Below are 12,983 nucleotides of genomic sequence, written 5' to 3' on the forward strand. Positions count from 1 at the left end.
TTCGAGAAAATGAATAACCGCACTAAGAACATGAAAAACGATTAACTCCAATGTGAGTCAGTATGTGTTTCTTTAAAATGCTCTTTTGAGAAAATGAATGGTTGCACTCAGAACAAGAAAAAGGTTTTTCTCCACTGTGAGTCAGCAGGTGTCTCTTCAGGTCATCCTGATGAAAACTTGCATAGTAGCACTCCAAACATGAAAAAGGTTTTTCTCGACTGTGAGTCTGCATGTGCCTCTTCAGTTGATCCTTTCGACAACACACATAGTTGCACACGGAACATAAAAAAGGTTTTTCTCCACTGTGAGTCAGCATGTGTCGGTTTAGGTTGCTTTTTTTATAACATGCATAGTTGCACAAGGCACATGAAAAAAAAATTTCTCCACTGTGAGTCAGCATGTGGCTCTTTAAAGTGCCTCTTCGAGAAAATGAATAATCGCACTCAGAACATGGAAAACGATTTACTCCAATGTGAGTCAATATGTGTCTCTTTAAAATGCTCTTTTGAGAAAATGAATGGTTGCACTCAGAACAAGAAAAAGGTTTTTCTCCACTGTGAGTCAGCAGGTGTCTCTTCAGGTCATCCTGATGAAAACTTGCATAGTTGCACTCCAAACATGAAATAGGTTTTTCTCGACTGTGAGTCTGCATGTGCCTCTTCAGTTGATCCTTTCGACAACACACATAGTTGCACACGGAACATAAAAAAGGTTTTTCTCCACTGTGAGTCAGCATGTGGTTCGTTAGGGCGCTCTTTTGATAACATGCATAGTTGCACAAGGAACATGAAAAAGGTTTTTCTCCACTGTGAATCCGCATGTGCCTTTTAAGGTGGCTTTTTTTGTTACACGCATGGTTGCATACAGAACATGAAAAAGGTTTTTCTCCACTGTGAATCAGCATGTGTCCGTTTAGGTTGCTTTTTTGATAACATGCATAGTTGCACAAGGAACATGAAAAAGGTTTTTTTCCACTGTGAGTCAGCATGTGGCTCTTAAATTGACCCTTCTGATAAGACGCATAGTTGCAAGCGGAACATGAAAAAGGTTTTTCTCCACTGTGAGTCAGCATGTGGTTCTTCAGTTGACCCTTCTGATTACACGCATAGTTGCAAGCGGAACATGGAAAAAGTTTTTCTCCACTGTGAGTCAGCATGTGTCTCTTTAAATTTCGCTTTTGAGCATTTGAATAGTTGCACTTAGAACAAAAAAAAGGTTTTTCTCCACTGTGAGTCAGCATGTGTCTCTTTAAATTTCGCTTTTGACCATTTGAATAGTTGCACTTAGAACAAGAAAAAGGTTTTTCTTTTACATGGGGGCTAACGTTCATTTCAAAATTTGACTTAGGAGAGAAGGAGTAGATACGATGTGGAGGAGTGTATCCCTTTTCCACAAAATGCGTCTGAAGATCTGTCGACAAATGTGAAAAATAACATGGATGAAAATGACTCGGTTAAACTTATTTCCTAAACTTAGAGAAAATATGCGAAGTTAGTTCTTAGAAACGTTAAGAAAATAAGAGTGGCCGAATTGTTCAAGTTTACAATCAAAATTGGTTTTACCTGCTGCCTTGGTAATTCTCCCAAAGCGTTCCAAGCATTCCTCTTTAATATCCGGCAGGTCTATGTCAATTTTCATATAAGTAAGCCCCGTTTCAACTTGTCGGGGTCCGAGATCCGCGTTTATGGTAACTGTCTTCACATTAATGCTTCCTGGAATAAAAACGGACAATAAATAGTATGTATCTTTGCATGGCCAGCCCTGAACAAAACGGCGCCTGGCGCGAGTTTAATTTTAACTACCAGGACGCTAACCTAACCTAACAGTTTAAATTAGTACACGCCAAGGCAGGATATCACTGTCATCATTAAAATGATGATTTATTTTTTTTGTAGCGCGGTATTTATCAAAAATAATATAAAGGGCCATGTGTAAGGTGAAATATTCGACGCCCGGAGCAAACAGCTCTAATTGCAGCCACATAGGGCCAGCCCTGGATCTTCGTACCATTGATATAAAACGAAAAAAAAATTAAATTGAAAAAAATTAACATTTTTTTATCAATAAAACCATTGATCAACAATGTAGATGCGGAAATTTGGATGGAAGTTTTAAATGTCAATACAAGAAAAAAATGACCTCAGACGTCCGCTTGAGGGAACTTTTCAAGAAATAAAAACCCTGCTATAGATCACCGTAAGTAGAGAGTTTTAAATCAATGGGATAGTGTTTTCTCAATCAATATTTATAAATTTGTAGCGATCGATACTGCCAGAGTTTTCAAGAAAGCCGAACGGTTTAAAACGAAGGGGCTGAGAATGTACGAGACATTTTACACAACAAATTTCATCGCGTAATGTAAATAGGTACCAGGTACCTGTCTAAGAGCTACCTACGAAAATACTTTGCGAGTTGGACTATGCACATTACGCGCATCCGTTAGAAGGTTCTAACGGCATAATTCCAGCTGCATCGAAACTACCAGAAGAATCTCGCTGAAGCGAGTGACCCGTAGTTTACCAGCGGACTCGCGTACTTAGTACCGCCGCCGGCTGGGCTATATAAGTAGGTCCAACGCAGCGAGTAGTTAGTCACTTTTACCCAGTTTCCGAATTTAAGGTTCTATATTTTACACGTATGCAATGCAACTAACTGGCTGTTTGAGTACTCTCCGCATATTGCAAGCATTCCTTCTTTACAGCTGGGAGGACGAAATCTAAATCCGAAAATGCAATTTCATCTCCACCTTCTTCCTGGAGCCCTGGTTCCGTCTTGATGGATATAGTATCTGGATTCAGTAGATCCATGGTCTGCTTTGGTAGAGTTTGGTATTTTGTTTAACCCCATACATATATATCTGAAACAGAACCAAGTTGTAACGGAATTCTAATATAAATCAGTTTATATAATTTGGCTTCTCAAGTCTTAGCAAAAATACACATTAGAAAACCTTGAAGTTTTGACAAAGGCTGAGAGAGACCTCGTTTATCTTGGGTAAATTCTTTATTTATTAACTGTTATGTCTACCGCCATTCCGTTGTAATCCAACTGTAATAAAACATCTGTAATACGTATATATGTTGTAATTTTTAAAAATGCATTTGAAATTGTTATCTAATAATAGGTAGATGTCAAATTGACAGTTTAAACATTCTGCTGTGACAAAACGCCCAATGATTCCCTAACTAAACTGGAAGAACGGCCGCTACCAAAATGAATACGATGAATTAAAGTATTATTACTTACCAATAACCATCACATGCATGGGATAATAAGTTTAACAGGGCGGGATAAACAAAGTTTAGAAACAGGAAGAAAGACTGTCCGAGAAGAAAGCACATGTCAAAAAATATATAGGTTATGCATAGACAAGAATGAAGTCATAGACAATTAATATAATTTCACGAACCTGGCCTTTTAAGAACATTACAATTTCTTTCGACTTGGGTCTTGTAAATATTATAGCGCTAGCAGATCTTTAATCTATTAACTGTGAGAAATCCGCGACCATTAAAAAAAAACAGAACAAGAAAAACGAAATAAAATCGTTTTTAATCGTTTTTAATTTAGGTCAACCGATTCTGATTTTGTCCATTTTACACATGTTATTTTTTTTACACATGTGGGTCAAAATTCCTTAAAAATTCATCATATTACTCACTTCAGGCGAGTTAGAAAAGGGGTTTCCATAAAAGTTTTCTGTGAAAGGTAATTCCCCACAAGAATTTCCGATATTTGCTTTCCAACAGAAATTTGTCAAATCCTTGTAGGGGCAGTTATTAGGAAATTTCTGAAGGAAGTAATTCCCCACAATATTTATTCAACTCCATGGGAAGGGAGATTGTAAAATAACTCATAAGTATTTAATTTTTGGTCCCAGTATAAACTACTTATGAGTTTTGTTTAACAAGGTATTTTGTGGATTTGTCCAAAGTACAAAGTACCACATGAAAATACTCGGTTCTTTTACTGGCTACGATAAAAACGCCTCTCCTAGTAGTAGTTCAATATATATTTATCATTTTCCAAGAAAAAAAGAAGATTAATAAATTTATATTTTATGCAAAACATAAAAGAATCAAGACTCCCTTTTTATCAGGACAAAGAAATTCTCTTATCCGATAATGAATTCATGACCAATTATGATCTTGAATTTAATTTCTTAATATAAAATGTAACTCTAAGTAAAGGAAATAAAAAATTCTGTGTTCTTCAATTTTCTGTTAAAAGCAGAGAAATTACAAAATTCGATTATGTCTTAAAAAGCACGTCTTCATATTTCATATTTCATAATCTAAAATTTAGATTTAATTTAATGACGAGTTGTTTAGAAGAATTCTAATAATTCTACAAATTCAAAATTAATATTCATGTTCAGTAAAAGATTTTTTTCAAGTTCTGTTATTATTTCAGTTCTGTAAAGCTACTAGCCTAATAATACATTCTAACAGAATTTGAATAGGACTTTCACAAAACCCGCAAAATGAACGTTCAAATTCTCCGTAACAACCCTTTCCGATAAATGATTTTAAATCAAATCCTTTATTTAAAGAGTTTCAAATTTCAAGTCATTGTAGATTATTTTTTTAACAGATTAATTGTTTATCTTGGAGCAAGATTTTATATTACTTGCGCTGTCCTGAAAAAATGAGCAGTAAAGAAAGATACTTTAAGCTCGTTTTTGGAGGACAGGACTGTGTCTTAAAAATCTTTCTTGTTGTGATGGAATATTTCGATATTTTAAACTTTATTATTTTTTAAATAATATTTTAGTCCGATGAATGGAGTAGGCTTCGAATAAATATTTTATTGTCTACGGTCGCGCCGTTTTTAGTTTCCTCTATCCTCGTCGATGGTGTATGACGTACTTAAGAGTCGCAATTTTTCGATAGTGTAAATGTGTCCTGCCCATCACCAAAAGGGTAGACACAATCTTCCTTCAAATTTACTTCAGTCCTGCTTTTCTTTATCCTATACCTATACCCCTCATCCCTCCCACACTCCTCAACATATCTTGTAATAAAATGACAACACTAATATTGTCGCACTGGAATAACTAATATTAACAGAATGTTAACATTTGGCAAAGATTATATTCTTAGTATGGCCCGTACATCAGTCAATCCCTATCATCGCTATGAGAGAATATTCTGTACTCTAATATTCTATATTTCTCCATGGCGGAAGCACTTCTTGCAAGTAGTGATGGGAATGATCGAAATATTTATATATTCGAATGAATCGCTCGGAGTGCGGGAGCAATAGCTACGGACAGGGGCAACAAATTTTCCGTTGGGGGGGGGGGGGGGGGGGTAGGATTCGAAAATAGAAACTCGAATATCGAGACTATTCCTATAGTAAAAAAATTGTTTGCATATTCCGGTTGTAATTTATTTTCATTAGTATGGCAATATTTTTGGTAAGCAGGTACTAGCGAAATTTCAATCACTAATTTTCATTCCTGGCAAAGATTCCCTTGTTGTCTGCTAGCAACATTAGTATTATTCCTGTTAGCCACGAATTTCAAATATGTATGCATTTAACATTTTTATAAATAATTAATAAGATTCGAATATCTACATAGTACAATTAAAATAAATTATTAAACAAGTTTTTTAAGTACAAAGTTTACTTATAGTATTAGTTACTACAGAAAGCGTTTCATTTTAATTACTAACTAAGAGACACCGATGTTAATTTCATTCATGTTAATTTCAAATAAATTAAATATATTTGTTCGTAGCATAGGTAGCAGATATATTATGTTTATATGAACGAACACATGTCACTCGATGAATTTAATATATACTGTGTTGCGGCGTGAATGGACTGTAATTTGCAATTTTTGTGATATTGTTTGATTGACTTACCAATATCTCCAACTGTCGGCACCTTCCACTTTGCTCTGCTTTAATCACAGGTGGGGGGTAATTGTTAGTATTGGAGGAGGTCAAGGAAAAGGAATAGTGATATTAGAATTGCGAAATGGTTCAATGCGTTATATATTGCTATTTTTATGCACTCTTCACGGCGTTCTTTGCGGTTTAACATTTGCCGTATACAGCGCGGCGCGGTGGGTTTAATAACTCAATATAGGTTATGCGGAAAGCGGTTGCACTTGCGGCGCGGTTACTTAAACAACTGACTTGATGTAGGTAAACGCGCGGAACGCGGGCGGGAAACAACTCGAACCAAATACTATGCAACAATAACTGGCCCGAGCATGCCCCCCGCCTTGACCAATGGTCAAAGTAACTAATACAACAAAGAAAAAAAATGAAAAACAAAAACACGTTATGAAAGGATTCAATAAACAATACTGAACCCGCGGTAGAACTAAATTCTAAATTAACTAAATCTAAGATAACGTTAAAGTTATTGTGTAGGCAGGGGACAGAGTTTAACGACTGCCCTGCGATATGTTCCGGAGTTAGTCTTAACGTCCGCAACGCGGATCACCCCATCTACGCCGGGGTGGACGTTTACCACTACGCCAATAGGCCATTGTAGTGGTGCGATATTGTCACTCTTAATTATTACCACGGTGCCTTTCGTTATTGGATTCGAATTTGTATTCCATTTCTGACGCGATTGCAGCGTGTTCAGATACTCCATTCGCCATCGATTCCAGAAAGTCTGGACGAGACGATCGACAAGATGTTTTCGTTGCAGCAAATTTAATGGCGCATCTGACAAATCAGCAGCGGGTAAAGATTGTAATGGAGTGAGTATTAAAAAATGCGCGGGTGTCAAAGGCAATGGAGCCGAAACATCGGTAACGCTGAGCACTGATAATGGGCGTGAATTTAGAATAGCTTCAATCTGATGAAGAACCGTTTGCATCTCTTCGTATGTGAGAAGAGATATTCCCACAACTTTATTTAAGTAACATTTAATGCACTTAATGTTACTCTCCCAGATCCCACCGAAGTGGGGTGCTTGTGGAGGATTCATCTTCCACTCGATACGGTTTTCCAACAAATTTTCTGAGAATTCTTTCTTGTAGTCCGGTGACTCTAAGGGCGAGTTGTTTCGGAAAAGCTGAACAATTATTCAGATTCCCGAGTTCTATTCAAATGTAAAAAAATCTTCACGTCGATTTTATTCAAATACAAATTGGGTTGTTTCAACTCCGAAAAAGCTTCCGTTATATTTGAATAATCCGTTCCAGTGTTCCCCGCCGAATCGGGCAATTATTGCAGAGAATAATTTTTTTGCGAGACAGGAATTATTTTTACGCTGGCAACACCTCGTATTTTTATCAATCTGTCAAAACTTTTTCCCGCCGCGCCGTCACTTCGTTGGATTGCTTGTTTTGTGTGATTTTTTGTTGTTCATTTAGGCATCTCAATTTTTGACAACTTATAATGGATCCCAACTTACTGTAAGTATTGTAAATTATACCTTATTGCCATAATAAATATGAACCTTATTAATAAATAATACACGTTTGGAACCGTATAGATACGTAAGTGAGCATTTTATTTTCGTAAAACCATTATGTAAAGCTTGATAATATTTTGTGGAATTTCGTCTTATAAACGAGATAAACGAACATTATGAAAACATTTGCGATACGTGTATATACTTATCGTTAGTAAAATTACTTGAACTTTGTGAGAATGAACTTTCTAAAAGCATTGCGTTTTATTTTTTGAATGTTCTGCCATGGAATGGTGGCAAATCTTTTTGTTTATTTTTATATATTATTTTGAATTCTGCCACACTTTAATAATGCTTTACCGAGGAATATTATAGTGCTTTCATGTGTAATAAAATATCTATAAGAAACTATAAAATATCTATATATATTTTGAACCTAATAAATATAATATTTGCCGTGCATATTTAATTTTATATCAGCAATTCCTTGTACGATCTTGTTACTTATAAATATGAAATGTGTTTTCAGGAAACGATGCCATGTTGGTGAGGAAGTATAGCCATATTCTCACCAATAAAAAGACCGACGCAGTCATCTTCAAACAACGAGAGGCGACATGGCTTACTCTTATATCCGATTTCAATGGCGATGGATTCTGTCAAACAGCTCCGAGCTCGGTTTGAAAATATGAAGCGTCGGGCAAGGCAGGTTGGAATATATTTCTTAATTGGTATTAATCTTAACGCCATAATGCTGTTAAATGAACTGTTATATTTAGTAATTGGTTGCCCTGATGCTTTGTTTAATTCATGCAGGTATATATGTTTATTAATTGACTTTTAATAATGCTTCAAGGACGGTAGCAGAGAAATTCAGGAGAGGACTGGCGGTGGACACAAATTTTATGCGGAACATAGTGGCTACTTCGATTGACGGACTCCCTAGCGTGTTTGACGATGACATCAGCACTTTGGTGCTGCAGGAGCTATCTGGTGGTGGAAGAAGGTGGGAGTTTGGTTAGCGCCACAGCTGAGGTTTATTATGGTGTTGACGGCAGTTTACTAACTACTTGTAAGAACTTGTGTTTCAAACAATGTTTCCTAGTTTTATATCAGTTCTTCATTTAAGATAATCTGGTTAATGTATTCTAATGTTGTTAATGCATCCAAATCCAACCGTTTAGATAGCAGCGCCCCAGAAACCTCAATCCTAAAAGCAATTTCATCTCATTTAAATGTAAACGAATTTGTTGACTGACTTAATACAAGTTTTCAAACAAACTGTTAGTAGATTTGAGTACAAAATATTTGTATTTCACTATCGTTGCTTTACTTAAGATAATAATCTTATTAGTTAATGTATTCTCATGTTGTTGAAGCATCCAAATCCAACCCTTTTGACAGGAGTGCCCCCTATTATACATACCGATTTCCGGTTTAAAAAAAATTGGATTATTGAGACAAGAACGAGTAATATCGGAGTCATGCTAAAACTAAACTGAGATGAAAGCAGTTTATTCCCCTCTGTTCACTATCTACTGGGTGAATTCTTTAATATACTAATATTAATTTTAATAATTTTTCTCTTTTTTATGTACACAATTCTTAAGAAGTATTTTCTGGCTTCACAATTACCTACATTATATTACATGATAATACTAACAAATGTACATTGTGTACTTACGACGGGGTACTCCAGTAAGACCGCATTTTTCTTTTCTTTCCTTTTAAAACTGTAAATTAAAAAAAATGCATTTTATGCAATACTATGCATGGCATGTCCAGGTTTTTATATTATGCATATTTTTAATGCTGTGTGACCTTTACTTTATGGGCCGTATAATCTTTTGTGTTCTTTTTAATGTTTGTCAATTATTGTTAGAACAAGATGAATGAATGCATTCGCACACAATTAACTAGTCCATTATATTATGTTCTTAAATGTTTCTTTCCCATTGTATAAGTATGTATTTTTGCTGTAAATTATTCTTTCTTCCGAGAGAGTATTCTGGTATAATTTTACTTTTTTCAGGGCATTAATAAAAAATAAATAATCACAATCGCTAATCAATCGCTAATCAAGTCGCTACAGCGACCTTGATGTGATTTACTATGTAATACATTTCTAGAATGATCTATGTTATTACTAACTATATATGGAGATAATATACAGTACCATAGTTACCTGGTAGATAAGTATGGTACTGTAGACGGTATGGTACGGTACACTTAAGATTAATACTTAATTAACATTAACTAATTGTTAATACAGGATTTAGGACATAATTGGAAAATACCATAAACATTATTTTAAACCTTTATTTTATTATTTTTAACTGAATTTATATAAACAAATTATTATAATCAATAAATATAAGTCTGAAACACCCATACATATTTAAAAATAAATAAACTCTGAGAAAAAATAAATGCCGCTGATGGAAATTGAACCCGCAACCTTCCGATTTATTCATTTTTTTTCTATTTGTCCATTTATCTTTTTTTTTTCAATTTCTACAGTGTAGGTACCTAGGTGCCTTACTTATTTTCTCTTTTATTTTAATTTGTTATATTATTTTGATATATTTTGTTCCTCACTTATGTAAAATACAAATAAAAGAATATACTACATCTTGGTACTCTATTTATTTTATGAAATTAGGTAGGAGTATGCAGTTACACTTAAGTTATTCACATTCAATAATGATCCAATGCATATTACATAATATATGTATATGTGAGATAGTTGTTCAAAACATTTCTAATAGTATGTATTCTCTATTATTAAACAAAGTAATTTACTAAGTTTATAAACATTAAAGTATAAAATAAATAGAAGATTTATCGTTACATTAATTATTTTGTACATGTTAACTATCTATCTCTGAATATATGTAAATGGTCGTTTGTTGAAAAGTTCTTCACTGATTGCTTTGAAATTTAGACACAATGTTGCATTCAAATATGCGTGTGTTTTTATATACATACCTACATTATTTAGATGACACCTGTGACAGGTAAAACAGACTGAGCCACAGCAACACGTGGCGGGGTACAGCTATTTTTGAATAAAGACATTATTGTTTTGAAATTCAAAAGACTTTTATTATCTTCGCTCATGTACCAAGAGATTGTACACATGTGTTCGAGTCTCCAGGCGGAAGATGTTACAGAAAGTGTTGCCCCATGGGTTGGTAAAGAATCAATATAAACCGAGTTCTGCACAGAGAAGTAAAGTAAGAAAACAGTTTATAAGGCGGTCTACTGTGGAACCTCTCTTGCATTGCAGGGTTTTACAGCACTCGGCTTATGTGGATTCCTTACCGACACGTGGGACGATAGGCCTAATGGTACAGAAGGAGGTAAGATAGGGCTTTTTGTGCTGGGTAGTATTTTACTATTTATTAGTCCATCAATCTGGCAAAATATGAGTTAATGAGGGTTTGACGAACGTGGTCATCTCCCCTGTTAAAGATTGGTGCTTGCACCAGTACATCGTTAACCTCGTCCAAGGGGTCTATGAATACAGGTGGTTGATCTTGTTACAATGATCCCTTGTACCTACCTGCATTTTAATTTATGAAGAAAGGACTGGAAGCCATCTTTTAACAACTCCAAAAGTTCTTTCAACAACATTTCTGGTCCTGATCTGACTTTCTTTATATAAATGTTGTTCTCGAGAAACGAAATTCCTTAAGGGTGTTAGTAAATATGGCTTTATTCCATAACCACCATCTCCAACAATCACTTCATCTCCAAACTCACCGCATTCCAACCTTACTTTGATGCTGCTACTATTAAAAAGATGGGTATCTCCAGGCCACCTGGCTACTATGTTGGTCGACAAAAGAAACAAACTTGTAGTTTTTCAATAGTTTTACCAGTTTTTTCGTCATTTTAAATCACGGAAACCAACGATATAAAAACGAATTTCGACAATGTTTTATGTAGAAAAGGTATCTAAACTTCTTCCCACAAAACCTTCAACTTCATAAATTTTAATCGTTGGGTTTTCTTTGCGTTATTTGCCAAAATAGTGAGGGTCGTTATCACCAGTAATTGGCACATACGATATGTCAGACCGCAATTGTGACGTTCGCGCATGCGTCAATCTTTTTCAAAATGGCGGATCGCGTTAACCGGCCGATTTCGGCTGATCACATTTTCATGAATATTTCGTTGAATTTTCTCTTGACGGACGATGAAACAACCCAATTTATGGAAAATTGAGTGGATTGACGTTGTGATGACTTTCTCACACGTGATTTTTTCCGAAACAACTCGCCCTAAAAGTTCGAATAAAGCCTTCAAATGCGATTTAGCTCCTACGAAATTTGTCCCATTATCAGAATACATTACATTTACAGGCCCTCGACGGGATAGAAAACGTTTGAACGCGTTGAGAAAGACTTCGGTCGAGAGGTCTGAAGCGAGTTCAATGTGAACCGCGCGGGTCACCAGACAGATAAATAAGCAAATGTATGCCTTTTGGCTTCTAACACCCCGACGTCTATGCGGGATTATTTTAAGCGGCCCAGCGTAGTCGACCCCCGTGTGCAGAAAGGCTTTAGCTTCGCGGACGCGGCAAGCGGGTAAATCTCCCATTATTGGGAATTGCGGTTTGGGATTGACTCTAAAGCATGTATTGCACTGATGCACGCGTTTCCGAATCAAATTGCGCGAAGAAAGTATCCAAAACCTTTGCCTCAACAGAGACATAAGTAAGGTGGGTCCCGTATGCAAGTTCTTAGTGTGGTAATAATCTACTATTAAATCAACTATATGATCATGAGCGGGTAATAAAATAGGATGACGACTATCAAATTCGAGTTCGGCGTTTCTCAATCTGCCTCCTACTCTTAGGAGACCGTCCTGAATAAATGGATTTAATTTAGCAAGAACTTGCCGTACTTTCTTGCCATCGTTCACTGACTTCATATCATCGGAAAAATGTACTTGCTGAACTGCCTTTATAATAGCGGTTTCTGCAATGTCAATATGGCTTAACTCAAATTTACGCGGCAATTTCCTAATGAAGCGAAACACGTAAATGACAATTCGAATCAATTTCGACCACGAATGAATGCGAGAAGCCAATGTGCATAATAAAGGTGACACGATTGTCTTGAGGCGATTATCGGTTTTAGGTTTCATTTCGGGTGGATCAGCTACACGAGAGCACAAGCCAAAAGTGGTTGGCTGTTCATACTGATTGGGTTTCAATTCCGGTAACTGTTCTGAATTTGCGTGCTTAAATGGTGAAATAGGCCACTCGAAATGCGGCTGGCAAAGCCATTTTGGACCATTCCACCAAATGTCATTTGCTATCAATTGCGATGGTAGCATACCTCTTGACAGGCAGTCGCTAGGGTTATCAGCACCTGCGACATGATAAAAATGACTACTGTTTAAATTTTCGTGTATTTTTGCTACGCGATTGGCAACAAAGGTTTGCCAGCGGTGAGGTGATGAATGAATCCAACTTAAAGTTACAGTCGAATCAGAAAAGGCAAATGTTGAATGAATAGTAAACCTCGCGGAGTAATTATCAATTACCTTTTTTAACAGGTGCGATAACAATAATGCAGCGCATAATTCTA

General features: G+C 35.9%; 2 long non-coding RNA genes across 2 annotated transcripts; one reads left to right on the forward strand and one right to left on the reverse strand.

The window, feature by feature from the left end:
- Window positions 1-1,667: 1,667 nt before the first annotated feature.
- Window positions 1,668-3,337, reverse strand: LOC149415755 (uncharacterized). The gene is made up of 3 exons (XR_016303561.1): window positions 3,247-3,337; window positions 2,747-2,857; window positions 1,668-1,712 (listed from the first exon to the last, which is right to left on the reverse strand). It is a non-coding gene; the product is annotated as an uncharacterized LOC149415755 (long non-coding RNA).
- Window positions 3,338-7,026: 3,689 nt separating this feature from the next.
- On the forward strand, window positions 7,027-9,693 carry LOC149415756 (uncharacterized). The gene is made up of 3 exons (XR_016303569.1): window positions 7,027-7,384; window positions 7,913-8,092; window positions 8,240-9,693. It is a non-coding gene; the product is annotated as an uncharacterized LOC149415756 (long non-coding RNA).
- Window positions 9,694-12,983: the final 3,290 nt, after the last annotated feature.

Source organism: Hesperophylax consimilis, chromosome 17 (genome assembly GCF_061612785.1).
Source record: "Hesperophylax consimilis isolate HC1 chromosome 17, BYU_Hcon_1.0, whole genome shotgun sequence".
NCBI classification, from domain to species: domain Eukaryota; kingdom Metazoa; phylum Arthropoda; class Insecta; order Trichoptera; family Limnephilidae; genus Hesperophylax; species Hesperophylax consimilis.